This window comes from Oryctolagus cuniculus, chromosome 4 (genome assembly GCF_051225735.1).
Source record: "Oryctolagus cuniculus isolate XC-2025 breed Fujian yellow rabbit chromosome 4, ASM5122573v1, whole genome shotgun sequence".
NCBI lineage: Eukaryota > Metazoa > Chordata > Mammalia > Lagomorpha > Leporidae > Oryctolagus > Oryctolagus cuniculus.
The window spans coordinates 165757773-165785735 of record NC_142870.1 but is presented as its reverse complement, the minus strand read 5'-3'; the positions used below and the strand labels follow the sequence as shown (position 1 = coordinate 165785735).

The 27963-nt window shown below is 41.8% G+C and overlaps 1 protein-coding gene and 1 long non-coding RNA gene across 13 annotated transcripts in view; one reads left to right on the top strand and one right to left on the bottom strand.

The window, feature by feature from the left end:
- The window catches only part of RBMS3 (RNA binding motif single stranded interacting protein 3), a 1620164-nt gene that overhangs the window by 798280 nt on the left and 793921 nt on the right, over positions 1-27963 (bottom strand). The gene's annotated exons all lie outside the window — the stretch shown is intronic.
- On the top strand, positions 2-21460 carry LOC103350369 (uncharacterized). Of its 3 annotated transcripts, none has more exons than XR_016232882.1 (4): positions 2-138; positions 14870-14975; positions 16605-16932; positions 18892-21460. It is a non-coding gene; the product is annotated as an uncharacterized LOC103350369 (long non-coding RNA). The 3 variants fall into 3 exon arrangements; XR_518369.5 differs by having other exon boundaries at positions 17840-20916; XR_016232881.1 differs by lacking the exon at positions 14870-14975 and having other exon boundaries at positions 17840-20916.

Genomic DNA, 27963 nt, shown 5'->3' with positions numbered 1-27963 from the left:
GCAAAGCGAATTTTGCAGCAAAGCTGCCGCCGCTGGAACTCTGAAGAACTCCAATGCGGGCGGCGGGTGATTGCTTAGCCTCCCCTCCATCTGCCCTGCTCCAGAGCTGCCTCTTTTCTTTGCTTGCCAAGTTCCAAGGTAAGCCACACTGCTAACTAAACAAAACACAGAAGACCACGGGAGGGGAGAGAGGAGGAAGGGAGGAAGGGGGGGGGGGAGGAGGGGCTGGCGGGGAGGGGGGAACAATAAGGGCAGAGGAACTAACCTTGCCAGTTCGAGTGGAAAAAAGTATGTCCCGGGTGCTTTCAAAACTTGTTAACCTGCTAAAGCCAGATGGATCCAAAGCTGGTGGAGAAACTAACCCACTCCCAGGAGGACAAGGAGGGCAGTGAGTATTTAAGGAATTTTAGGGGCTGCTCCAGGACAATTAACAAGCCATCGTCGGATTAGACTTTCCAGCGTGGGGTATCAGAAAAAAAAAAAAATAAGAAGAATTCATATCCTCATATGCAGTTTGGGAAACTCGACGTGACCCCTTAGGTTTATCAGATTCATCTGAATAAATCAGTGTTTCTCCCATTTGTCTGTCTGTTTGATGATTTTGATTCACGGATGCTTTCCGGAGCTTTACTGATATTATCTCAAAAGAAAGAACAAAAATCATAATTACTTGGCAGAGTTTTTCTCCACCAATAATAATATTCTGACACGTCGATCAGCTGCTACATTATAATATAAATTGTTTCAGAGAAAATATATTTCCTTAAAGGGTTCCTTTTCAAGGCGGGCAAGGCTAAAATTAGCCGTGCCAGCTGTGTTTTGCTGGGAGCACTCACGCATGCCCACAGCGTGGGCAGACCAATACTGAGCGCCTCTCAGCTTCATCAAGTCGGCTCTGTTCTCCCACATCCAGAGGTCCCTGGTGCACGTCCAGCTTCCTGGTTAGGAAGAACAGAAGACTGGGGCTTGATGCGCACGTGGTGGCCGCCCATGCACCAGCCCCGCCACCCCGAGGCTTCCAGAGAGGAGGAGGGTTCTGGAAGCTGTGTGAGCTCCTTCGTGTTCCTCAGAGAAAGATAAGGGTGGTGGGTAAATAGTGCTATGTTTTACTTTGCACAAGAATAACAATCAGAAGGAAGGAAGGGTGTGAGGAGAGGAATTTGTAGCCTTGCGACTCTGTAATTGAGAAAATTCTATCAACTCTGTCAGTGTTCTAAATGTGTTATTCTGGGCCTCAGTTATCCCATCTGTAAAATGGAGACACTGCCAGCTACCCTGTCTGAAGGCAGTACAGGAACTCACATATGATACACATCATGTTGATTAGAAAAGCCTTCAGGGCATCACTTCGCTCAGACAACAAAATCCTGACTCCGTCGACTAGTTTCAAAGATCAGCGTTGACCTGGCTTGTCCTTGCTTCCTGCCCTTGTCTCTTCCTTCAACTCTGCTCCATGCAGTCAGCGCCTGGGTCACACTGGGCCACTTTCTGGACAGAAATGCACCATCACAAGAACTTCCGACTTTCCCTCTGCCAGCAGGCTCTCCCAGACCCACCTCTGCCTCTCCTACCCCGCAGCCCGTCATTCTGGCCCTGGCATGGAGATCATCTCGTCGGGTGGCTTTCCCTAAGTCCTCTCCTCCAGGCTGCATTTTGTAGTCACCCTAAGGCAATACCTATCCTCCTGAGCTTGCCTGTTCATTGCTTGTTTCTTCCAGGATGTGCTCAACTCTGGGAGGGCAGCCGTATTATTCTTGGTCACCTTCTGTAGCTTTAAAAACTAACACGGAGTCGGGCACAAACAGATGCTCAGGAAACGCTGGAGAAACAAAATAGTTTACAGATGATAAAAAATTAACTCAATGTGTACTCTTTTTTTGTGCATTTCAGTCCTTCCCATGGGTGAGGAGGTGAGCTGGTGCAGGTGATCTAGGGAGACAAGGATCAGAACCAGGGCACTTCCTTCAGGGAGTGTGTATTCTAGCGGAGGCGATAAGAAAACCATGTAAATGCAATAGGTGAGCAGGAGATATTTAATACTGTAAGGGAATATAAAGCAGAGTAAAGTGAAACAGTCACTGATCCTACTTTAAACAGGATAACTTGGCCAGTGGTCTGCAAGGAAGAGGCCTAAGATTCAAGGAAGGCGTGAGCCACGCCCAGGGAGCGTGAAGCACACCTGGGTGTTAGGTTCTGGGAGAGTACTCGGTGGTTTAGCCTCGGCTTCCGCCCGAACTGCCCTTGTTCCAACCCTACCTCTGCTACATCCATCACCCTCGATGTGTTCAACCGTCAGATGAACTATCGACGCCCTACGTTATTATGAATGCATCGTGATAAACACATGAAGCACCTAGAACTCCTTGTAACATGTTAGATAACTCAACAAACTCCGGTCTGCATCCGGGAGAAAAGCGTGCCAGTCTGAAGGAGCAGGGAACGTGAGGTTGCCGTGGGCCTGTGTCTGCAGCGTGCAAGCTGTGGCACAGATACCAAAAAGTGACAGCTAGAGTTAGCACAGTAATGGCTTCAAGCAGATATTCCGATGCTGGAGCCAGACATCTCCAACTGCAGAATGCTGCAAACCTTAGTGACCTGTACAGCTTCCTCCAAATGCTAAGAATTTTAAGATTCAGATTTGATATTGCTTTTGTCATTTCTGCCACTGTGGACAAAGGGCAGCAAGTCGTCTTTTATTAATAAGTGGCCTGGATCCTCCTCCAAGGGAAAGCAATACTGCCTTATTTACAAATGAAAGGCCAAATAAATAACTCCTCAGCCAACACTATAGCCCACTTATATGTAAAATTCCCAGCATGTGTTGATGCTATCAGCAATTTCTGCACAAATTGCCACTTTGCACAATGCTATTCTGTTTCATTGTATTATTGTAATGTTCTGGGCATCAATTGTCATTAGCCTAAGAACACTCATTGCACATTTAAAGCTTTGCTTAAGTAATGCAAAGTGGGTTTACTGCTTGTGAGAATTGTAAAACCTGTGTTTTTATTTTTAGTTTTTATTTTTTTTTTCTCTCAGAGATACCAGTAGCCATGGCAATTCAGGAGACAAGATAGTCATGTCAGAAATAGTTTTTATATCATTTCTGCTCTGCTGGAGCAGTAGCACTTTCCATTTAAATGATGAAGTTAAGGTAGGAGGTAACTGGTTTAAGGCACTGTCTAAATCAAAAGCCAGCTGTGTCCCATTTGCCAACTAACCAACAAATTTCAGACAAATCCAAGAGCAGCAAACAGCATCAAAGGGCATGGATGCTCCCAGATTGATGTCACTCAGAGATCAGAAGGAAGAGCACTTATTTAGGACCAACTAACAGGATTAGGAAGATGCCTTAGTCATGCCCTGGAGAGCGGGCGAGTGACGGTCCTGAAAGGAAGGTCCAGTGGGTAGCTGGAGGCTTCCTTCTGTTTTGCCCTTGACCTGTCCACTCAGATAACAGCTGGGGCCTCTCCTGGAGTGGTTTACTTTTTTAAACCCTGAAGACTTGATAAAAAGTAAATGAAGTGAACAAGGAAGAGGTGAGGCAATCGCATAACTGTAGTATCTCAAAAGCAAGTACACTAGCTGATATTCAAGAAGAACATTATGACCTTGAATAAATTTTTTAAAAAATCTTGTCATTTTTCTGCCCTCTTTATTCAAATTTCTGAAATCCCTTTTCAATACAGCAATTGTCAAAGGAATGTTAAACATAAAAGTTTTTTTTTTTTTTTAAAGACAGGATGATAGATTCCAAATTCTAACATAATGCTTCCTTTTTTCCTACTGAATACTTACTAATGGTTTAGGAAAACATCTAAGACAAATTACAAGAAAGAGACAACTAGAGATTTAGTCATGGGTGGCCCAAATTGAGACTACAATTAGATGTAAAAAAATTAAAGACATTAAAAATTGACCTTAGAGAACAATTTCAAATCTCAATATGAAACTAGAATATATAGCATATACATTTGAGACAGTTAAATAGAAAACAAAGAATTCAAAACAACATTATTAATTTTGAAAAGGTTTCATTGAGCTCTTACTGTGTGTCTTAATAATTCAGGAGATCAATATAAATATTATCACTCTAGTCCTCAAAGAGGCTTAACAAGTCTGTTTACCAACTTCAGCCATTCATGAATGACCTTGATTTATTTCATACGGGAGTAACAATTTGTGATAGCAGTTATTAAATTATGTTCCTTAAATACACATAAATTCTGATGCGAATCATTTACTTTGAAAATGCACCCCATCCTCCCACACTCTATGTCCTTCATAGAACTACAGAATTATGGTGGGTGCCTTCAGTTCTCCTCTTCCACAGGACTACAAAGATTCACACTTGACCATTGCATTGAAAGTAGGCATGATCATGTGATGTGCTGTGACCAATAAAATACGTAGCGGCAGTGACGCATGCGACAGCTTTTATTCTCTGGTGGAACCATGTGCTGACATGGAGGAACCAGAAGAAGGCGTTGCTTTGGAAGGCAGAGAACAACAACTGACTTGCTGTGAACAAAAATTAAATCTTTGTTCCAGCACCCTTGTGGAATTTGGTGACTGTTAACACAGAAGAGTCTAGCCTTCTCTGACTGGTACAGCATTACTTGCAGTGTGATTATATGACTGTTGGTTTTCTTGTTGGAATCTCTCTTACATGAATATGTAAGTTCCACAGGGCAAGAAACTGATCTACCATATTCACATTATATCCAATGCATCGGACATGACTCAGGATTTAATATATGCAATAACTGTTAAATAAATGGATGGATCAATGGTTTTCCCCAAAATCAACACATGCCTCCACTACTAGTGGTTAATGCACACTACTTGCTGAAATAATAGAAAGGAGAAGGAGGGATTATACTCAACAGGTGGGCAAAAATGTTCAGTTATCTGGAAGAATGTATAAGGTACTGAGCATTGAGAAGAGGGGAAGAGTGGGCAACAGTGACCACTGGGCAAGGGCACTGGGGTTGGCCAGCTAAGAAAGAAGGCTGGCAGGTGCTGTACACTGGATATTTGTGTTCCTCCAAACTTCATGAAATTCTAACTCTGAATGCAATTGTGTTAGGAGGCAGGACGTTTGTTAGGAGAGCATTAGGCCATGGGGATGGGGCCCTCATGATTGGGATTAATGCTCTGATAAGAAAGATGTGCGACAGGACTTTTTTCGGCAACATGGAAGGACCAGTGAGAAGACAGCCCTTACAAGCCACGAAGCAGGCCATCTCCAGACATCAACCATAAGAAACAAATGTTAGTTGTTTAAACCACCCAGTCTACGGTAACTGGCTGAACTGATGAGACAGGCTAAGGAGAAATACACTGACATGCATCCGGCCTACTGCATATCAGATACCACACTAAAAACTTACATATGATTCCTCACTTTTCTTCTAACAATTTCAGAATTTCAGGTCTCACATTTAGGTATTTAATCCAGTTTAAGTTAATGTTTGTACATGAAGAGAGATAGGGTTCTAGTTTTATTTTTCTGCATGTGCATAGCCAATTTTGCTAATACAATTTGTTAAAAGATCTTTTTTCCAATTTGTGTTCTTAGCACCTTTGTCAAAGATCAGCTGGCTATAGATGTGTGGGTTAACTTCTAAGATGTCTATCCTGTTCCACTCATCTATAGATCTCTTTTCATGGTAATTCCATGCTCTTTTAATGATGGTAGCTTTGTAATATATTTTAAAGTAGGGTAATGTAATTCTTTTGCTTTGTTCTTTACGCTCACAATAGCATTCGCTATTCTGGATTGTTTGTGGTTCCATACAAATTTTAGGAGTTTTTTTTTTTTTTTCTAGCTCTGTGAAAAAATATCATTGGGATTTTTTTATAGAGATTTCATTGAATTTGTAAACTGCTTTCATTAGTATGCACATTTTAATGGTATTGATTCTGCCAATCTATGAATAGGGGATGTCTTCCTATTTTTTTGCATCATCTTCAATTTCTTTCATTAGTGATTTATAGTTTTATAGTTTTCATTGTAGAGACCCTACACCTCTTTATTTAAATCTACTTTTGTGCTGGTTTTTGGTAGCTATTAGAAATGTGATTACTTTCTAGATTACTTTTTCACTATTTTTGTATAACAAAATTTTTAAAAATATATGCATTTATGTATTTGAAAAGTCACTAGGAGAGGTGGCAGAGAGAGAGAGAGAGAGAGAGAGAGAGACATCTTCCATCTGTTGGTTTACTCCTCAAATGGCCACAACAGTCAGGGCTGGGCCAGCCTAAGCCAGGAGCCAGGAGCTTCATCTGCGTCTCCTACATGGGTATAGGGGCCCAAGGATTTGGGTTGTCATCCACTGCTTTCCTAGGTGTCAGCAGGGAGCTGGATCAGAAGTGGAGCAGCCATGAATTGAACTTGTGCTCATATAGGATGCCAGTGTAGCAGCTTGCAGCTTAATTCAACAAACCAAAATGCGGGGCACAACACTAAGCTTTTTTGTAGGTTGACTTCAAATGCTTCAATTTTGCTGAATTTATTTATTAGTTCTATCCGCTTTTTGGTGAAGCCTTTGAGGTTTCTGATATATAAGGTCATGTCATTTGCACATAGTGACAGTTTGAAGTCTTCCTTTCCAATTTGCATACCCTTTGTTTCTTTTTCTTGCTTGATTTTTCTAGCCAGGACCTACCATGTTCAACAAAATTTATAAAAGTAGACATCTTGTCTTAGTCCAGATCTTCAGGTCTTCCCCATTCAATTTGATGTTGGAGGTTGGCTTTTTAGATATTATCTTTATTATGTTGGAGAATGTTCCTTCTATACCTAATTTGGTCTGAGTTTTTATCAGGAAAGGATGTTAAATTGTATCACATAGCTTTTCTGCATCTTTAGAAACAACGATGTGATTTTTACCCCCACTCTGTTGGTGTGGTTTATCACATTTAGTGACTGCAGATGCTGAATCAGCCTTGCGTGGCCTGATGAAGCCCACTCCATCATGGTAAAGGATCTTTTAAATGTGCTGCTGGATTTGATTTGCTAGTATTTTGTTGAGGATTTTTACTCCTGTGTTTGTCAAGGATATTAGCCTATAGCTTTCTTTTTAGTGCCCTTGTCTGGTTTTGGTATCAGGATAATGCTGCTTGCCACATAGAATAAATTTGGAAGAATTCCCTTGTCTTCTATTTTTTTTAAAAAAATAGTTTGAGAAGGATTGGTGTTAATTCTTTTCTAAAAGTTTGGGGAGGGAGATTTATTTTTATTATTGATTTAATCTTGCTATTGATTACTGGTCCAATGCTGGGCAAGTCTGGTAACTCAGCAAGCACTGGCCAGGGATAGGTTTAGGACTAAAGGGGTACAGGCCTTTAGGCTTTATGAGGTGCCAGGTCTCAGTATGGTATGCCCACTCAGCTCCAAAGTGTGCTCCTAAGCTCCCTCTCTCTCTTCCCTACAGGGCTGGAGTTTTGCATTCTGTTGGTGGCTGTGGAGGTTCTAAATATTCATTCCACAGGTATAAGTTTGGGGGTCAAGGCCAGGGCAGGAGAGACTCAATCAGTATGACATGACTTTTTTTTTTTTTTTTTGGCAATGGGCCTGACACTGGGATTCAGTTTGCTCTCCCTCTCCCCAGGGGAGGCATCTGTCTACACCCAGCTTGTAGCTGGTAGAGATGTGATGTCAGCTATTCCTTCCTTCTTGCATTCTTCTCTGCAATTTGTCTTATGTTTATGAGAAGACAAGGCACTGTGGTCTCTCAGCTGGTTTCTATAGCTCCTGTGAAGGTGACTTGGTGTGTACGGGTGTCTCTGTGGATAGGTGGTCACCAGAGCCTCTTACTCGGCTGCCATCTAGGTTCCTCATCTTATATGTGTCCCTATAATGTTTTTGTACAATGTGTATATCCTTAAAATATGTTTAAAGATTTATGTATTCATTCCCTACTTGAAAGGCAGAGTGACAGAGATCTTCCATCTTCTGGTTCTCTTCCCAGATGGCCACAACAACCAGGGCTAGAATAGGCTGAAACCAGGAGTCCAGACTTCATTGAGGTCTCCCATAGGGGTGGCAAGGACCCAAGTACTCGAGCCATCTTCCATTGCCTTCCCAGGTGATTAGCAGGAAGTAGGATGGGAAAAGGAGCAACCGGGACTCCAACTGGTACTCCCATATAGGATACTGATGTCGCAAGTATGACTTAACCTGCTGAGCCACACATGACACCGGCCCAAGCTTAAAAATATTCATTCTTTTCACAAGTGGTTTCAGTTTTAGGAATATAAACCAGATTGTTAGAGAACATTTTAACAGTAGGTACCTAGAGAAACCTGAATATCCAACTCTGGCAAGTTAAGTAAATAACTGACAGTACAGATTTTGATCCAATGGAAAACCATACCTAGAAAGTATTCTAGCAACATGAGACATGTTTCATTTGTACAACTACTTCAGAAATTAAAGATAGAACACTGTGAGAGAGCTTCAAAAGTTTGTAGAATGTGTGTATTATCATAAAAAACTAAGTATGGATTTTAAAATTCATTGCATGAAATAAACTTTTAATTTCTTTTCTCATGAATTTTTGGAGCATCCTCAGCCTACAGCAGGACCTCATCGATGAAATAGAAGCACACAGACCAGGGAAGAACTACCCCAAAATCACAACAGAAGAGTCTTCCCCCTGGTTGGGCAACTGGTGATTTTACTCTTCTTTGTCAAGGATTTGGGCACTTTCTAATTTGTCTTAAAATAAGCATCTGTTGCATTCTTTAAAATAAATATCTATTTAAAGGACATTTTTAGGTAAGTACACTCTGAAGTATAATTTTATTACTAGCTGAGAGGAAATTTTTAAAAACCAGAGGCAATGATATCAAAATAAATTGTGTATTTAAAATAAAGACTTCCTCCCTATTTGAATCAAACATCAAATTAAGAAAATTTTATGTTATGCTGTAAAGTTTGGGATCATTCATCTATATCAAAGTAAAATAAAAACTATCATTTAAAACCAAAATCAAATATTCTCATTTAATGAAAGAGTAATAGTCGGCAATGGCAGAAGACATATCTTTGAAGAAACCTGCATTGTATCTAAGATTTCACTTTTCAACCTATCTCAGCCTTTCTACTTTCACCTGGTACTTGTCATGGTCGATTTTTTAAAATATTGATACATCTGTGACAGTTGCAGAGATAGAGACTTTTTTTCAGTCTATTACTATGCCTCTCTCTATATTTCCATAAAAGAATCCTGAGGCCAATGTTGTGGTGTGATGTGTTAAGCCTCCATCTGCAATGCTGGCAGCCCATATGGGTCCAGGTTCAAGACCCAACTGCTCCACTTCTGTTCCCGCTCCCTACCAATACACCTGGGAAAGCATCAGAGGATCGCTGAAGTCTTAGGGCCCTGCACTCATGTGGGAGACCTGGAAGAAGCTCCAAGCTCCTGGCTTCAGCCTGTCACAGCTCTGGCTGTTGTGGCCTATTGTTGAGTAAACTAGCAGATGGAAGATTCTCTCTTTCTCTCTCTACTCTCCAATTCTGCCTTGCAAATAAATTTTTTAAAGTATTTTTTAAGAAAGAATCCCAATATTTGCAGCCTGTTCACCCAATATTGTGCTAATGTGGTTGGCAGATTTTAATGGTGCTACTCACAGAAGTATCTCCCATCATGACTTGGGTCATCAGTGCACCAGTACATTGGAAAAGAAACTGAAAGACTGAAAGTAGCAGAAAATGAGTGGTTGCTTTGTCCAGGGGAAACCCATTTTCTAAAAGGAATGTTATCGCTATTTAGTGCCTTTCCAGCAAGCAGTTGCCAAAGCTAAGCAGGTTAGGTCAGCATGGCTAGATTTTATTTGGCTGGGCTGATTCCATTCTTCTCCCTAGAAAAATCTAGAGTGACAGAAGCCCAGGCCAAATGCCATTAATTAGAATTATCAGATTAGATACAGGACACCTCGAGAAATCTGAATTTTAGCAAACCATGATTAAGTTTTGAATATATTAGCAAAGATATTTTCCATGAAATATTTAGACTATACTTACACAAATTATTCATGGAGCACCTGAGACTCAACTAACTGGAGTTCTGTATTTTTGTAAATTTTTATAATTTTTTTATTTGACAGGTAGAGTTATAGACAGTGAGAGAGAGACAGACAGAGAAAAAACTCTTCTTTCCATTGGTTCATTCCCCAAATGGCCACCGCAGCCAGCACTGTGCCAATCCAAAGCCAGGAGCCAGGTGCTTCCTCCTGGTCTCCCATGCAAGTGCAGGGCCCAAGCACTTGGGCCATCCTCCACTGCCTTCCCAGGCTACAGCAGAGAGCTAGACTGGAAGAGGAGCAACTGGGACTAGAACCCGGCACCCATATGGGATGCCGGCGCCACAGGTGGAGGATTAACCAAGTGAGCCACAGCACCGGCCAAGGAATTCTGTATTTTTGTTTAATCCTAACTGATGAGGACCTTTCAAAGCATACTGACGTTTTGGTGGAGAGTCTATATTGAATGAAAACTGGCCATGTTTCATATTTTAAATCCTATCTATACTCAATCCAGGTAAACCAAAACTATCCCCAAATGAACTCTTCCTGATAAGACTTTAACCACAGTTGTGTTTCTGATACATATCACATTGTATACCTGGAGCCCTATTTTTAATAAAATTTTAAGCTAGTATCTTGAACATGAGAGAAAAAGTGAGGACCACCAACAACTGCTGAATGGCGCACTCTGATATGTCCAAGACCAGCAGGTGCAATGAATAATAACAGTGAAGTGTCTAGCAACTTCATAGTAATTTCTCTGAGGAATTTTAGTCTTTGGCCTCTAAGTAAGAAAGTTCATATGGCCTTGGAAGTGTACTTTTTGAACTTAGTCTTTCTAGTAATTTTTATTGTACCTTAAAAAATCTCTACTGGAGTCAACTTAGGAAAAACAAAATCAGTCATTTACCAGATAGTTTGAAAAGTGCTGATCTAGGAAACAAGTAGTTTTCTTAATTCTCTTCATTTTCATTTACACACTTCTAGTGGTGAAAAAGTGGCACTTATCTGTTATTGATTGCTATATAAAGAATAATTAAGTTCACAGCAACTATGAAGGAAAAACTAACTCCTTCAGCTTTACTTTCCTTGTTTTCTTTATCTCTCTTTCCTTTGCCTATTTTGCCTATTCCTTTCTTACCCTCTCATCTGCCCCGCCTCACTGACCCCATGAAGATATTTAAGAGTGTCAAACCCAAAGTAAGGCTATGCCGGCATCGTGACTGGGGGTGACTGACCCTGGTGAGATCAGTTCTCCAGCTGAGTTCCAGTTACCTTGAGTCTAAAACACAGGCGGAGCTTAGACATACAAGGTCACTTTCAGACTCGGATATTCCACAGTGGGCAATGCACTTGCTATTGAACCCAGATGAGTCTGCATTATTTTGGCTGCAGGGGGACACCGGCTGCCCCTGGGGTATATGGTAAGGCTCACATAAGCAGCATGAGGTTGACCTGCGCCAGGGGGTTGGTAAGACTGCTAGTGCTTCCCTGCAGCTGCATGATGGGAAGCCCCAAACGCTAATCAACCCCACAAATGGGGATTGTTCCTTCCAGAGGTGGCATCCGCAGTCTCAGCTGCATGGTCAGCCTGACACTCCTGCCAGTGCCTCCAAGAGGGTCAAGCCCTGAGAGCCCAGATGTGCCATCCGTCTCCCCAGGGGCTCCCTGTCTTCCAAATGTCTGTGCTCATTATGCAGTCAAGAAACATCATTCCTCGTTCTTCTTTAAGGACGTTTATGACCCAAGGTAATAAGGGGACATAAATGCACTGACTGTTTACTGAGACTCATAAATGCTAAGAACACAGACAAATAATTGTCACTTGGAGATTTGTTCTTGGTGCGTAGAATTGTCGTTTCTGGCAATTTAACCACTAAAAGTTTACCCACCTTACGAGGAATGATTTAGGAGGAAATAAAACTTAGCACCTATTCCATTCCCTGCTCCTACAACTTTCATCCTTTCAGAAAACCAGCTTTCCCATAAAATGTGCAGAAGGTAGCTTGTTACACAGGGCTAGTAAAACTAAGAGGTAATTAGTACGAGCTAAACCTCTAAATAATAATGCCAGGTTTTCAGCGTTTGTGGAGCTCTGGATCCACATTAACTAATATGCCCTCTGTTTTCCTCTGTGAGAGATGCACCTTTTCACTCAAATTATCCAGGAAGAAACAAAAACAGATTAAGACATCTGTGCTGGCTGATTAGTAGACACGTAGCAAACCTCAGGTCAGAGTTCAGCAAGCATCATCAGGGACCCACACCTGGTGGAGATGAGCCCAGGAGTTGGTTATGGCTAGGTTCCGGCTTTGCTTGGACTGAGTTCATGAGCGGTTTTCTCGGAAGCCTTGGCACAGTGTGCTGGCGAAATCACTGTGACAGAACTGAGATCCTGACATTCCTGATGTTAACTGCCACAGTGTCAGGTAAATGGTGACACTGTGATGGGGGCTGGGGGGTTGGGGGCGGGGCAGTCAGAGTCCCAGCGTGCTGGCGGCCTGCTGTGGCTTCTCCCTTCTTACCCAGGAATCTGACAGTTAACCTTGTCTCACCCCCTCCAGCACTGGCCATTCTCTCAGATTCCCCCAGCATGCAGCTTCTGCCAGCAAAGAGAGTTCAAAGCGAACCCCCTAACAAAGGAATATTTTTCTTTTTAATGCTGAATAACATTTCTTACCAACTCATCTTTTTTCCTTCCTCTCCAGATCCAGTGGGAAAGAGGAGCAAAAGCTTTTCAGGATTAGCAGTGTGGCATCTGCTAATGTGTGTGCTGCAGGGAGCGGCAGCAAAGACTCCGTCCCTCAAACTGTCCTTTGTGGGGTGTGGGGTGGGGACCCTGGGACCCCATGTCTCCAAAACAGGATGTCCAGCCCAGAGATGCATTTATAATATTCCTCCCTCCGGGGTGGCCAACACCGAGGTCCCAGTCCAAAAAAAAAGGGCAAGTGGAAAGGTACAGGAACAGGGGAAAGCCAGTCTGTTCGCCCAGTAGGATGGATTCCCCTAAACCATGATCTGTGTGAGCTGCCTTATTCTTTGTCTCCCTGAATAGGGGACAATGCTCGGGTTCCTAATGCTTAGAGACTAAGACTCTTCTACTTCTTGGCCAAATGTCTCCCTCTGCAGGGAAGGGTAGAGCTGTTTCCAGGGGCAGGGGACCCTGGCTTTAAATGGACCTGCAGATTCTAGGGTTCCGATGTGCAGTCACCATGAAGTAGCTATTAAACACCTGGCCAGCTCCAGCTTATTTGTTTTTGCTACAAACGCTGAGAATTAGCTCATTTTCTTGGTAAAGAAGCAAGGTTTGTTTCAAGGCTCCTAGAAGAATCGCACAACGTCGTTGCTTGAGTTCATTATAGAGGTTTCTATCCATTATGAGCAGGCATAAATATATTGGATTCAATATGCTTGGTTTGGGAAATCTCTTTTTGTCAGTTCCAGTATAACCAATTGTGCATTATACCATGTCCTTGCTAAGAGTAGCCGATGTAGAAATACTTAACCTCCCATCCATAAACATTTCTTTACCTGCAGAGCGCGAAAGGCTGAGCTTTTCAAGGCCTTAATGTTATCTATTTTCCTGTGAAGGGATATGATTTTTATACCAGGTACAGTTTTCCTGTAACTTTTTTTTCCCCACATGTCTGCCTTTTAAATGACCCCCTGAAGCTAAGATCCTGACCACTTGGCCCTTGGTAAATATCTGGTGATCCTTTTCCCCAACAGATGGGAAGGGCCTCCCAATACGCCCCTGGCCTCATTTCAATTTGGGTAATTGCATTCTGTCGACTTGAAATTTCCCCACCAGCTTCCTCTGCCTGGGATGCGATGTGTCTTCCTCAGTTCTCAGCGGCCCGGCAGGCCGTTGGAGACTGGGGAACAGCTGGTGCATTCCACCCCAGAAGTGGATGTGTTTTAGCGGCAGGTGCAAAGGTTTTCTTCTGTCGAACACAAATTCCAACCTAGGAAGAAGCTTTGTGGGTGCTTTTTATTTGAGCCATGAATAAAAGTAAGTACCAGAAAAACCAGAAATACAAAAATATCCGAAGCATAAATATGAATTGGGAGGAAAAGACACTTTCACCAAAGCCAGGCTAATGTGTAATCTTTTTGCAATCCATGAATCTTAACATGCTTCTAGATTTGAGTTTTGATATTAAGGATAAATTGTTCACTTGAAACAGGCAACCTTTGTCTTCTGCAAGAAAGAATTATACACACACAAGCACACACACATATACACATAAACATACACACACTATACACACAAACATAACACACGTACATATATATACACACATGTGTGTACATGTCCTCTGAGAGTGTTCCTCATTATGGAATAAAAATAGCTTTCACGTAATTGGGCATTTAATGTGTACCTCCATGAGAATATGTGCAAAGAGTACTTTAAACATTTAAAGGAAAAATGGAATTAAAAGATAGGTTTATGTTGTTGCAAAACTTTCTGAAATCTATGCAAAATATTTTTATTATACATATTTTCACAAACTTTTGAAGACTCTGTCGTAACATATTTAATTGAAATGAGCTTATCTTCTACACCAAGCGGGAATCTTAGAAGGGATCCTAACTACTTCTCATTCCTTATCTCCTATAATGTGTAAAAAGGTAGCTGATGAAAGAATTGAAATACTGACTTAAAAAGTCAAACTAATTCATCTCAAACTCTGACCCCCAAAATACTGTTTCCAAGGGCTGTAAGCCCCTCATCTCAACTCTTGGGAATATTTCCATGGAAGCAGAGATCCACCTTGCATAGAGGGCCCTGACAAAGCAAATGCAAAACAGGTGTGCCATTCTTCCCCAGGGCTCTCCCAGAGGTGGCTTCCACAGGTGCCGGACGGCTGTGCACATCCGAGCAGCCTGGAAGTACGGAGAGATGGCACCAAAGCATGAAATAGGAGCAGGAGAGGGTGAGTAGGTGCTCCTGCCTCTCTGATCTGTAGGAGGTACCCTACTGATCAACACCAGCTTTTTGTTTGGCTTGCAAACTTTTCAGCAGTGACCTTGACAATGCCCCATTATGCAAGTGTTAGCTTTTCCTTCCACCTCTCCCACCTCCCTCATTCCTGTTTCAGGGAATCACTTGCCAGGAACCTATTAGAACTCAAGGTCTTCCCTCAGGCTTTGGTTTAAGAGAAATCCAAGCTCTGGCAACTTAGAGTATCACCACACAGACAGCCAAACTGGCACACTGTCCACATAAAACACATTGCATGGAGTGGATGCTTGGTGTCATTGCTGAGATGCCTCTTGGGATTCCTGGATCTCATATCAGAGTGCCTGGCTTGGAGGTCTAGTTCAACTCCTGATTTCAGCTTCCTGCTAGTGTGCACCCTGAAAATAGTTGGGTCTCTGCCACCCACAGCAGAGAGCTGGATTGTGTTTTTGGCTCCTGATTTTGGTCTGGTTCAGCTCTAGCTGTTGGAGGCATTTGGGGGGGTGAACCAGTAGATGGGAAATCTCTGTTTCTCTCTCTCTCAAATAAATAAAATAAGCAAAGAAAAAAATTAACACATCATGTTTATTCTCCCACCATTTTCTTTCCTTTCCCAGTGACAAGAGTGTGCCGGGATAAAGAGGCTAGCTGTGTTTATGCCAGGGAATCGGGAGGAGGAATGACTTTCCCTTGCTTGTGTTCTGAAGTATTCAATCTGCTAGTTGTAAACACCACATCTTACCAGTGACTCAGGAAGCATTCCTAGTCTCACATCTGTGAAAAAGTCCAGATTCTGGCTCATTTTCACCTCTGCAGGTCATTGCATATTATTAGTTTAGACGCCTCAAGTTCTTGTACGACTCAAGTTGATTTGAATTCTAATCTTTCCTATGCTGCAATCTTGGCAGTGTCATCCACAGGCTCATATCTCCTGCTGCCTTGGCCCTTGATGCTAAAAACCTTTACACACTGGAACCCATCCTTGCCATCCCTGTGTGGTACAGAACATCAATAGGTAGTGCTCTAACCCTAGCAGAGGGCCTGGCTGAGACCAGAGCCACTGTGTCATACGTGTGCACCTTGTGAACTGAGACTTGAATACAAATTTTTAATGCAAGATGTCTTCAAAAAATTCATGGAAGTATATATTATGAAAAAATATGGATGGATTTCAATTTGGTTTTCACCAAACCTTTTAATTCCATTTTTTTCAGGCACTTTTTGAAGTAGCCTTGTATTTTTCTGTACTTTCTTCTAGTAACTTATTATGAGTATTTTCTTTGAAAACATCCTTTATTTGGTGCATAACATTAAATGATAATGTCATATGAGTCTATTGATTATATATATATAATAGGGTTGTTTCTAATATTAATTATTACAAATGAGATTACAATTTTATCATTTTACATATAGAAAATATAGACACTAAGATATATAAACATATATATACACATCTCTTATATGAATTATGAGTCTTGTGGTTCTCCCCTTTGGGTGTGGATTCCAGAATTATTTTCTAAAGCAAGAGGCAGATACTCATTTATAGATGGTGCCAGGGCCAATCTCTGACCACCCTCAATGTGTTGAGTCTTGTCCTCAGGTCGCAAGACATTAGCAGCAATTCCAGCCAGGCTATTCTAGCCCACCAACATCAGAAGTAACCAACATCAGAAGCTCTTCTCCAGCAGAGTTTCCCTCAGATTCTACTGGACAGGACTGGCCACATGCAACTACCTAAATCACTCACTGACTGTGGAAGTCAATTGTGGCAATTGGCTGGGACTGCACAAGCCCCACCACCTCTGAGTCTGGCAGAAAGACCACCTTCTCAGAGCGAGTGACTACATGTGTCTGAGGAGTGGCAGGTACAGTAGAATAAAATCGGAGCCCTCCAGGAAAGAAAGAGAATTCAAGGAAAATTAATTTGGGTAAGCAAAATATAGTTGTCCCAATATCAAATAAACTTGCTTTGTTACCCTCTCCCCTATTTATCGTGCTGTTTTATCTAGTAACATTATCCTTACCTCTTTAATTAGACATCTGGCCACCCTTTTTGATCAAATTTGTGCTGGTCATCCATGAATCTAAGAAGTTGGCTGACTGGGGCTGGCGCCGCGGCTCACTTGGCTAATCCTCCGCCTGCGGCGCCGGCACCCCAGGTTCTAGTCCCGGTTGGGGTGCCGGATTCTGTCCCGGTTGCTCCTCTTTCAGTCCAGCTCTCTGCTGTGGCAGTGGAGGATGGCCCAGGTCCTTGGGCCCTGCACCTGCATGGGAGACCAGGAGGATGCACCTGGCTCCTGGCTTCGGATCTGCGCAGCATGCCGGCCATGGCGGTCATTTGGGGGTGAACCAATGGAAGGAAGATCTTTCTCTCTGTGTCTCTCACTGTCTAACTCTGCCTGTCAAATAAATAAATAAATAAATAGGAATTTCCTGATCACCTGCTATCATATACCAGTTTTATTTCACTCCTCACCCTACTGCCCTATTTTATGCATGCTTGTGGCACCTAAGATCACCTGAGACATATGCACTTGATCTTTTGTCCTCCTAAGTAGATAGTAAATTCCAAGAGAAAATTGTTTATGTCTTGTTCATTAATGGTTGCTCTGAGCCTAGAACAGTACCTGATGAACGTCGCAAATAGATGTAGAATGAACTCATGGATGGATGGACATGTTGGCAACAGAAAACCTACATGTTCATCTTCCTCTTACTTAACCTGGTGGTAACAAATTCAAGTGTGGCTTAATCTTGTACAGACATCTTTTTACATGATAATCAGTGATGCCTATACTCAGTGATATTTTTCTCTTTTCATTTACTGTCCTCTAGGTAAGATCTTCATTTTCAAGGATGAGCTGCATATGTTGAAAGCTGAACTGCACCTATTTTTATTATAAATGAGAAAGTAAAAGAGTGGGCATTTAGCTTAGCTGTTTAAGATGCCCACATACAAGTGTCTGGACTTGATTTCTAGCTTTGATCCTGACTTTACCTTCCTGCAAAGATAGACCCCCCAGGAACAGTGGTGATGGTTTAAGTTATTGTTTCTGCTGCCCAAATGAGAGACCTGGATTGTATTCCTGGTTCCTAGCTCTCATACTGGCCCAGGCCAGTCCCTGCTATTGCAGGTGTTTGGGGAGTGAACTGGTGGATGAGAGATCTCTCTGTTTCTCTAAATGTCCATCTCTTTATCTTTACTTATCTCTGCCTCTTAACAAATAAAAATCAAATAGTCTTAACTTACAGTAATGAGTAAAACATACAACATACATATATAATATTCTATAACAAATAAAATGTTTCAATTCTGATTAAAATTTTGCATGCCAGAATAGTCATTTAAAATATATTTCAAAGTTACCAGGAAATAAGTTAACATAATTGATCTACAATAACTTAAGAACTGTGCCTTGGAATTTCCATTTGCTATTGTTCTTGACCCATGTGCACACACAAAAACTGTTTATAAACATCCATTCAAAATCGTATTATGAATGCATGGACATAATGGCCAATAGAAACCTATGAAAGGAGTCTGAATTAGAGTTCAGAAAAAGATGCATTGGAAATCAAGCATAAATACCAGTGAGTGGAGGGGGACTGTGGTAAAATTATATGAGATTAAAAGAAAGACGAGCAGACTACAGTGACAGGCAAGTGAAGAAGATTCCAGAAGAACCTAGTAACACTCACTGTGTGTGTGGTGACAGTGGGGGTGAATCCCACATTACCGCTGGGAAGACCACGATACACCAAAGATCATGAGAATGCCCTACGCCTGCACTGAACTGAGACATTGCCATCAGCATGGGAGGGAAGGCACCCCCTGCACAGCAAAGAGCAGGGACCTGACCACCTAACTCCTGACTTTCCAATTTCAGGGAATGAAGTCTTCGGCAAACCTCCCAAGTTAAGGAGTCCCAACATGGCAAGAAGAATGCACAGCAAGTCAAACAGCTCCCTTCTCTGAAAGACACTGCTGGCCACCTCCAGGCTCTGACAGAACTCATCTCTATTCTTGAATGTGACCCTTGCGCAATATGTTTGAGTAGTGGGATGATGTACAACTTTTTTTTTTAAATCATATTCTCTATATTCAAGGATGTGGTATATTCTTATGTCATGATTATCTTATATATTAAATACACACTAGTAAGTGGATTAAGAGTTCCAATATACTCAAAATAACTTATATACCTAAACACAAACACAGCTTCATGCAAAAGTACTAGACAGATATACCCCATTATGGTAAGAGTACCAAAAAACTTGAAGTTATTTCTATTATTATTGCATGTGCTATATGAAAATAAATTTAACTGGCCTTTTATTTTGGATATAGGCAGAATCCAAACACTGTCTACCAGAGTGCTGACACGCTGGTCTGAAGCAGGAGAATTTTTCATCTACTTTGCTGCATTGCCCCCTAACTAGTATTTGGACTTCCACTGTTGCACACCCCTAACTCCATAGTGTATTCTATGCATTGCAGTGAGAATAACCTTTTAAAGATACTAGAGTCCTCTGTTCAAAAGTCTTAAGTGGCTGGGGCCAGCACTGTGGTGTAATGGACTAAACCTCTACCTGTGGCGCTGGCATCCTATACAGACACTGGTTCGAGTCCCAGCTGCTCCACTTCTGATCCAGCTCTCTACTCTGGCTTGGGAAGACAGTAGAAGATGGCCCAAGTGCTTGTGCTCCTGCATGCATGTGAAGACCCAGAAGCTCCTCTCCAACAAATAAATAAATCTTAAAAAAAAAAAAAAAAAGTCTTCAGTGGCTGCAGATCACGCTCAATGCATAAGCTTCTCCTTGCTTTCAGACTTTATCTGCCTGCCACTGTCTTGGGCTGACTCTTGTCCAACCATGTCAGTCTCCTTGCTGGTGCCTGGTTCCCTTTGCATAGGCTGAAACTGCTACCCAGAGCACTTTCCCTTTATACAGCACATCTTCAAGTAGCCTTCTCGAGCAAGCCAGCCATCCTTCCAACACATCCTCTCCCCGCTCCACTCATCAGAGCCTCCATTTCTTTTTTTTAATTTATTTTATTTATTTATTTTTTTTGGCAGGCAGAGTGGACAGTGAGAGAGAGAGAGAGACAGAGAGAAAGGTCTTCCTTTGCCGTTGGTTCACCCTGCAATGGCTGCCACGGCCGGCGCACCACGCTGATCCGATGGCAGGAGCCAGGTGCTTCTCCTGGTCTCCCATGGGGTGCAGGGCCCAAGCACCTGGGCCATCCTCCACTGCACTCCCTGGCCACAGCAGAGAGCTGGCCTGGAAGAGGGGCAACCGGGACAGAATCCGGCGCCCCGACCGGGACTAGAAACCAGTGTGCCGGCGCCGCTAGGCAGAGGATTAGCTTAGTGAGCCGCGGCGCTGGCCCAAAGCCTCCATTTTTCCTTCCCAGGGCCATGGTGCACAGTTTCAAGTGATGAGAGTCTCACAAAATAGAATGTGTGTGTGCCCTCTAAAATGTATGCAATGTAAAGATTTCATTTTATTTTTTTCCCTTCTGACAGACTTTATAATTTATTTTGTTTTGCTTTATTTTCCCTCAGCCCCCACAAGTCTGCCAGCCCCATGAGGATAAGAATGCCTATTGTTTACTGCTATAACCTAAGTTTCTAGAACCAGGCCTGGCATGTAGTACCTGATAATGAGTGAATGATTCACAAGATAGTAGAAATAAAGGCGGTTTTATTTTCTTCCAGAAATTATCAATATTTTCTCCATTATCTCTTAAACCAGAAATACATATAAGGCAAAATTTAAAAAAAAAAACATGTAATAGTGCTCAATTTACTGTTCTTATTCTTAGCTTGGAAAATTTAAATTCATTCTGTGTTCAAATGAAAGAATGACTAAAGATGAAAATCTGTTTAACCTATCATGGAATTCAATGGCAATGAAACATATCTGAGCTCTGCAATTATTTCCAGGGGTTTGACCCACTCCCACTGATTTGGGTGTAGTTTCTGATCAATCAGGATGGTGGGATATGACCCAGTTTCATAACATCTGAAGCTATTCAATTTTTCTATGATACAATTCCATCATGGGCCAAGCAGAATGGTCCAGCAGAGAGAGGCTCTCACATTCTCTTAAAAGGTTATCCTGTTGCCTTTCTTTGAGATATTGTTTCTTAGAGAAGAGAAAGATTGAAGCTTATTTCTAAGGGCAAAAATATGTGATGAAAACTTTTTCTCTGTTACCAATCCTCCTACCCCCACACAAGGGAGAAACAATTCCAAAGATTTGGTCTTTCAGTCCTAAAACTGTCTCTTTTGCAAATGAACTTGCGACCTATTTTTAAATCTGCTTTTAAGTATTTTTGTGATCCTTGTAAGTATTAACCTATTGGAAGCTTTGGTAGTTTGCAAAATAGGATCAAAGGTAATTTTCTGACAATGGTATATAAAAACAAACCAATAAACAAAACAATAAATGAGATTCTTTTTATTTGTACATCTTAGCTTAACAATGCAACAATTTCTTTGTAAAAAACAACTCAAAATTGAGCAAAGATGTACCAACCATAGAGGAGAAAATTAGTCTGGTCAACAGAGATTTGGGACCCACTTTTAATCCTTTAATAATGGTCTAGAAAATAACTTATGTATTGCTGATATTTGCATCTGGCAATTCAATGAAAGACCAATTTGTCCTCTGCAGGGACAGTAATTTTTATACTAGCTTCTATGGGTAGCTTTGTATTTTTTACACAGTTTTTAATTTTGGTAATAACAGCTAGCTGGGTAAGGCAGTAAGCACTTTTTAACATAAAATAAAGAAATATCTCATATTTCAATTAACTAAATGAACTAAAGCATAATGAATATGGCTGTTTCAATTCATTTTGCTGTTACCCAAAGAATGTTCATTTTGAATTGCTGCACCATTCAGATTTAGATTGTCCACACTAATATAATTAATACTATAATATTCACACAAAGATTGAAGAATTAGAAAAACACTAATCTGGGGCCAGCGCTGTGGCGCAGTGGATTAACACCCTGGCCTGAAGTGCTGGCATCCCATATAGGCGCCAGTTCTAGTCCTGGCTGCTCTTCTTCTGATCCAGCTCTCTGCTATGGCCTGGGAAAGCAGTACAAGATGTCCCAAGTCCTTGGGCTCCTGGACCCAAGGAGACCTGGAAGAAGGTCCTGGCTCCTGGCTTCGGATTGGCGCAGCTCTGGCCGTTGTGGCCATCTGGGGAGTGAACCATCGGATAGAAGACCTCTCTTTCTCTGCCTCTCCTCTCTCTGTGTATCTCTGACTTTCAAATAAATAAATAACTCTTTAAAAGAAAAAGAAAAAGAAAAACACTAATCTGTAATAGAATGGTCCTAAAATCTCATATTCATTGTAGTTATGCTGCTGTCCTTGGCTTTTGACCTCTTGAAATGTGACAGGTGCCAGGGAAGCAAAGAGTGGAAGTTGAAGATGGAACATACAACATTACACAGGATTGGCCCCATTCATTTAAAGATACTTTGAACCTAGCAATGGGCTTTCTAGTTTTAGGCTTTATGCTTAGGAGTTTAAATATATACAAACAAGAACAAGAGGGTACTTCAAAAAGTTGGCAGGAAAATGAAATAAAAGACACATTTGTTTTGTTGCAAAATATTTTGAAACTCATGCACAGTTTTTCCATAATGGACATTTCCCATGGACCTTTTGAAATATCCACATACACTATTTCCAATATCATACAAACCATTCTACGCAAATCAGAAGAACAGTTATCAATAATCTTTTGACAAACATAAAAAATCTCTTCCCTTATTCAACACATAATTGTGTGAGGATGTCACATAACTGTCTTGGACTTAACGTAAGTTTCAAAAAGCATATGAAGATTCTATTAAATGTCTTTAACTGTGATTGACTTAGAGGCTGGTGCTGGGGTGTAGCAGGTAAAGCTGCTGCCTGCAGTGCTGGCATCCCATATGGACGCCGGTTCGAGTCCCGGCTGCTCCACTTCTGATCCAGCTCTCTGCTATGGCCTGGGAAAGCAGTAGAAGATGGCCCAAGTGCTTGGGCCCCTGCACCCACGTGGGAGACCCAGAAGAAGCTCCTGGCTCCTGGCTTTGGATCTTCTCAGCTCCGGCTGTTGTGACCATTTGGGGAGCAAACCAGCACATAGAAGACTTTCTCTCTCTCTCTCTCTCTCTCTCTCTCTCTCTCTCTCTCTCTCTCTGCCTCTGACTTTCTGTACCTCTGTCTTTCAAATAAATAATTTTTTGAAAAGTACATATAAATTATTGAAATAACTGTAGGCACTACATTATTTTACAGTAACCACTTTAATTGCTACATTTCAACATATCTGAATTCCAGTTTGTCACACAACAGATGATATGAAAGCACATTATAGATTAATAGGAAGTGTTTGTTTTCTTTCCTATTAGAACATAAAACTAACTGGGTCTTAGTTGAATTCAGTAAAATGCACGTGGACATTGTTTCCCTGAGTTCATGAATGGATTTGTTTCATGTTATACCTTGGCTGAAAATGGATTAAAGATATTCCAGGACAGAGACAGAAGGGTCCAAGGTCACGCATGTAAGCCATATAGCACAGCACTTGATAAAAAGTGAGCTCTTGACGAATGAGAAGTGCTGCCTTCTTTCTATATAAAGATGATCTGAGTATGTGCAGCAGATGCTGTTTCTGCTCCAGCCAGGTCTGCTCTGCCACCCCATGTTCCTATCCTCTCATCTCTCTGCACTTAATTTGAGCCTACAGCAGCCCCATAACCCAGTTTTCTGGGCCCCTTCTACCAGTCATCCTCCCACCTTCCTGGGGTGTGGCACACGAGCAAAGGTTGCAAAAACCCATCTCCTTTGCCTCATGACAGGTAAATCAATCTCATGTTCCACAAGCCCCATCCGACCAGGTTGAAGTCAAACTTCTAAACCCACTTCTTTTTCCATGTTACACTTGGCTTCCCTTACCCCCTCTCAGGTTTCTGTTGAGATCAACCCCTCAGTAAGTCAATTCCACAGAATACCTCCTCTGCCTATGCATATAACAACCCTACCTACGCACAGCTTTCCTGGAGTTTCAGCTGGGCATGCTATTTTTATTTCCTGGTTTCTACAAAGTTTCTGGCCCATGGAACCATGGAAAATGACAATCAGCTGAACCCTGGAGAACTATAAATTTGGCTGTTCTTAGGTGTTCAGAGGACAAACAGGTATGTAAACAGACAATTTCAAACTTAAAACACACACACATATATCAAATGTGCTAGAGAAAGTGTGCTAGAGAAAAATGTGAATGACTAACACTGCCTGAGAATCCACTGAAAGCTTCATTGAGGAGGTGAGATATGAATTCAGTTATGAAGAGATGAAGATAGCTCTGATTTGCTCGGAGAGACAAAGGGCAGAGGGAGAGGCTGGACCAAAGAGAACATACATGTTGTCACCCTCACACGTTTGAGGAAGTATGATGTGTTTGAAAATCTTCAAGGAGTTTTCTGTGTAGGGTATAAGATACACACAAGCATAAGATGGAGAGATGCATATGCTTGTACACACACATATACATCCACAATAAAGGCGTCAACCCTTTGTTAAGGCAGATCTTTCAGGACCTAATAAACTTTTAAAGGTTCCACTTCCTAAAACTGTCATAATCATAATTCACTATCAACAGGAATTTAGGAGGAGATTTTCAAACCACACGTAAAATTATATACAGCTTATGCTCATAAAATAATAACTAGAGAAACAGAAATAGAGAAATGAAATAACGACTCTTTCAAAATTTGAATTAATTAATTGTTTCACTGTGCAAATCATGCACAAGGAAAAACTCAAAAGACACAAAAATCGAGGGAAATTGTGTTTCACAGACAGGATTCTCGTGGATGTGTGTGGAATATGTGGGAAAGCAGTGGGTCCTTCTGGAGGGAAGAACAGTGTGAAGATGCAGCAGCAGAATGAAGCGTCTAAAACTCAGGTGTTGGGGATGCAGGCCCTGAAAAATGAGTCACAATTCACTGTCACCGTAAACTCTCAGGGTGGGTGGGAGTGGTCTGACTTCTTGTGCTTACTAGTAAGCAGCACACAGGCAAACTCTGTGTTAGAAGAGGCCAGGGGGTGCAGTACTTCATATGTGATAGGCAAGGATAAATTCTCCAAAATGTAGAGGACTCTATTCAATTCCACCCTATCACTGGTGAGAGGTCCTGTTTGAAAACATTTTCCAGTGTGATGAGTATTTCTAAGTCTCCAAGTTTATAAAGTCATCTCCATGCTGTTGATATTTTGTCTCTTTTATTTCTATTAAAGAGACTCCTATCCTTTATACCATTATACTCTTTTCTTTTTTAAAAGATTTATTTGTTTATTTGAAAGACAGGCAGAAAGAGAGAAAGGTCTTCCATCCTCTGGCTCATTCTTCAGATGGCTGTAATGGCTGGAGCTAAGCCAATGCAAAGCCAGGAGCCAGGAGCTTCTTCCTGGTCTCCCATGCAGGTACAGGGGCCCAAGGACTTGGTCCATCTTCTACTGCTTTCTCAGGCCATAGCAGAGAGCTGGATTGGGAGTGGAGCAGCTGGGACTCGAACTTTACCTGTTGTGACACAATGTCCAGGCTGGGAGAGAGGGGAGCATTATACTCTTGACAAATACATAGCAATCTATTATATTCCAGGGAATTAAAGGTGTGAACTAAGATAATGTTTGGGGAAGGAGGAAAATGTTGGGGGAGGAAGCACTGAAAGACTTAGTTGGTAAAAACAAAATAAATGCAAATTGGCTGCATTTGAATGCAAGGTAAGAATAAGCAGAAAATATGTATTTATGCCATCTTAAAATACTCCATGTTTAAAAATGCTTCAATGTTAGCACTCAAATAATATGAGCTAACCTGATGTTTGTTAAACCACAGAAGTGTATTAGTTTGGAAGGTTTTATTTGAGAGGGGCAGATAAGGGAAGAGGGACATAAACAAAAGGTACCAACCTAAACTATAAAAGTTCATGCCAGGGGCCAACATTGTAGCCTAGTGCTGGCATTCTATATCGGCACTGGTTCAAGTCCTAGCTGCTCCACTTCCCAGCCAGCTCCCTGCTAATGTGCCTGGGAAAGCCACAGAATATGGTTCAAATTCTTGGGCCCCTGCATCCATGCAAGAGACCCAGAAAATGCTCCTGGCTCCTGGCTCCTGGCTCCTGGCTTCAGATCAGTTCAGCTCTGGCTTTTGTGGCCATTTGGGGAGTGAATCAACAGATGGAAGATTCTATCTTTCTCTCTCTCTCTCTCTCTGCCTCTGCCTGTCTGTAACTCTGCCTTTCAAATAAATAAATAAATCTTTAAAAAAAAGTTCAGGCTAGATTTGCAAGCTAAGAAAACAAACAAAACAAGGTACCATTTCCCACAGTAAGAGTTCATCATCAACTACAAGTGCACCAACCACAGGCACAAATCTTGGCTATATGGCACTGATTTCATTCTGGAGGCCCCTATTAACATACCAGCAGTGGAAGCAGGACCATGAATTAGCAGGCTCAACTGTGAGATGGAGCTTGCCACTCAAAAGGAAGTTTTCTTTCTCCCTTAAGAGAAAGGGAGAAAAGGAAGCAAGATCTCTTCTCCCTTTGGCCACAGGGAGTGCCTGGTGATAGTTCTGGTTTTGAATGTCGAATGAGAAAATACCCTATCTGTTCCTGATAGACCCCCGTTCCTTTTACTGCACTAGTGTTATCCTGTCTGCTAACGTAGTCGCCACACCGCTGTATAACCACTCTCCTCCTAGACATTGCCCATTGCCCATTTTCAATACAGAAATATATTCTAGTACAAAGTATGCTACAAGTATGCTACAGTGATTCTGATAAAGCTCCTTGTTTTGTTTTTTTGTTTTTTGTTTTTTGTTTTTTGTTTTTTTTTTTTTTTTTTAACAGGCAGAATGGACAGTGAGAGAGAGAGACAGAGAGAAAGGTCTTCCTTTAGCCGTTGGTTCACCCTCCAATGGCAGCTGCGGCCGGCGCTCTGCGCTGATCCGAAGGCAGGAGCCAGGTGCTTCTCCTGGTCTCCCATGTAGGTGCAGGACATCCTCCACTGCACTCCCTGGCCACAGCAGAGAGCTGGCCTGGAAGAGGGGCAACCTGGACAGAATCCGGCACCCCGACCGGGACTAGAAACCGGTGTGCCAGCGCCGCTAGGCGGAGGATTAGCCTATTGAGCTGTGGCGCCGGCCTCATTTACTTTATTTTAAACATTTTATATTTTAAAATGGAAAAATATGGAAATATGTGTCTCATATAATAATTAAGATAAGTTTATTTTGATGCAAAGGAGCCAAAGCTCCTTGTTTTTAACTGGAAGTGCATCCTTGCTTGATTCTTATTCCTTCCCACAATTGCTTTAAAATGTTTTTTCATTTGTTTACTTAAAAATGCTATGTGATCAGTCAAATACACCTGAATCCATACCTCAAATTCTGCTTCTAAGAAACCTGACCAATGACACATAGGCTAAAAATAATTTGTCTTTAAAAATAAAGAAACTGATAACCGGGATCTTTAGCAAGAAAAGAATATACTATTCAGTGATAATATTCATAAAACTAAAACACTGGCAGAAAAAGAGATTTCTCATGTTTTATTAGCTCTCAAGATAGCATCATGGTCCAACAGAGAGGAGTTACGTAATAATTATCCATGACAACTGCAACTTCACATCAGCAAGACAAACTAACAATTATATGTGTATCCTTTCAAAACTGTATTATCAGGGATCAGCGTTGCTGCATAGTGGGTTAAGCCACTTCCTGCAAGGCCAGTATCTCATATGTGCACCGGTTCATGTCCGGGCTGCTCATTGTCCAATCCAGCTCCCTGCTAATGTGCCTGGTGAAGCAGCGGAAGACGGCCCAAACGCAAGGCTCCTGCACTCATGTGGGAGACCTGGAAGAAGCTCCCAGCTCCCGGCTT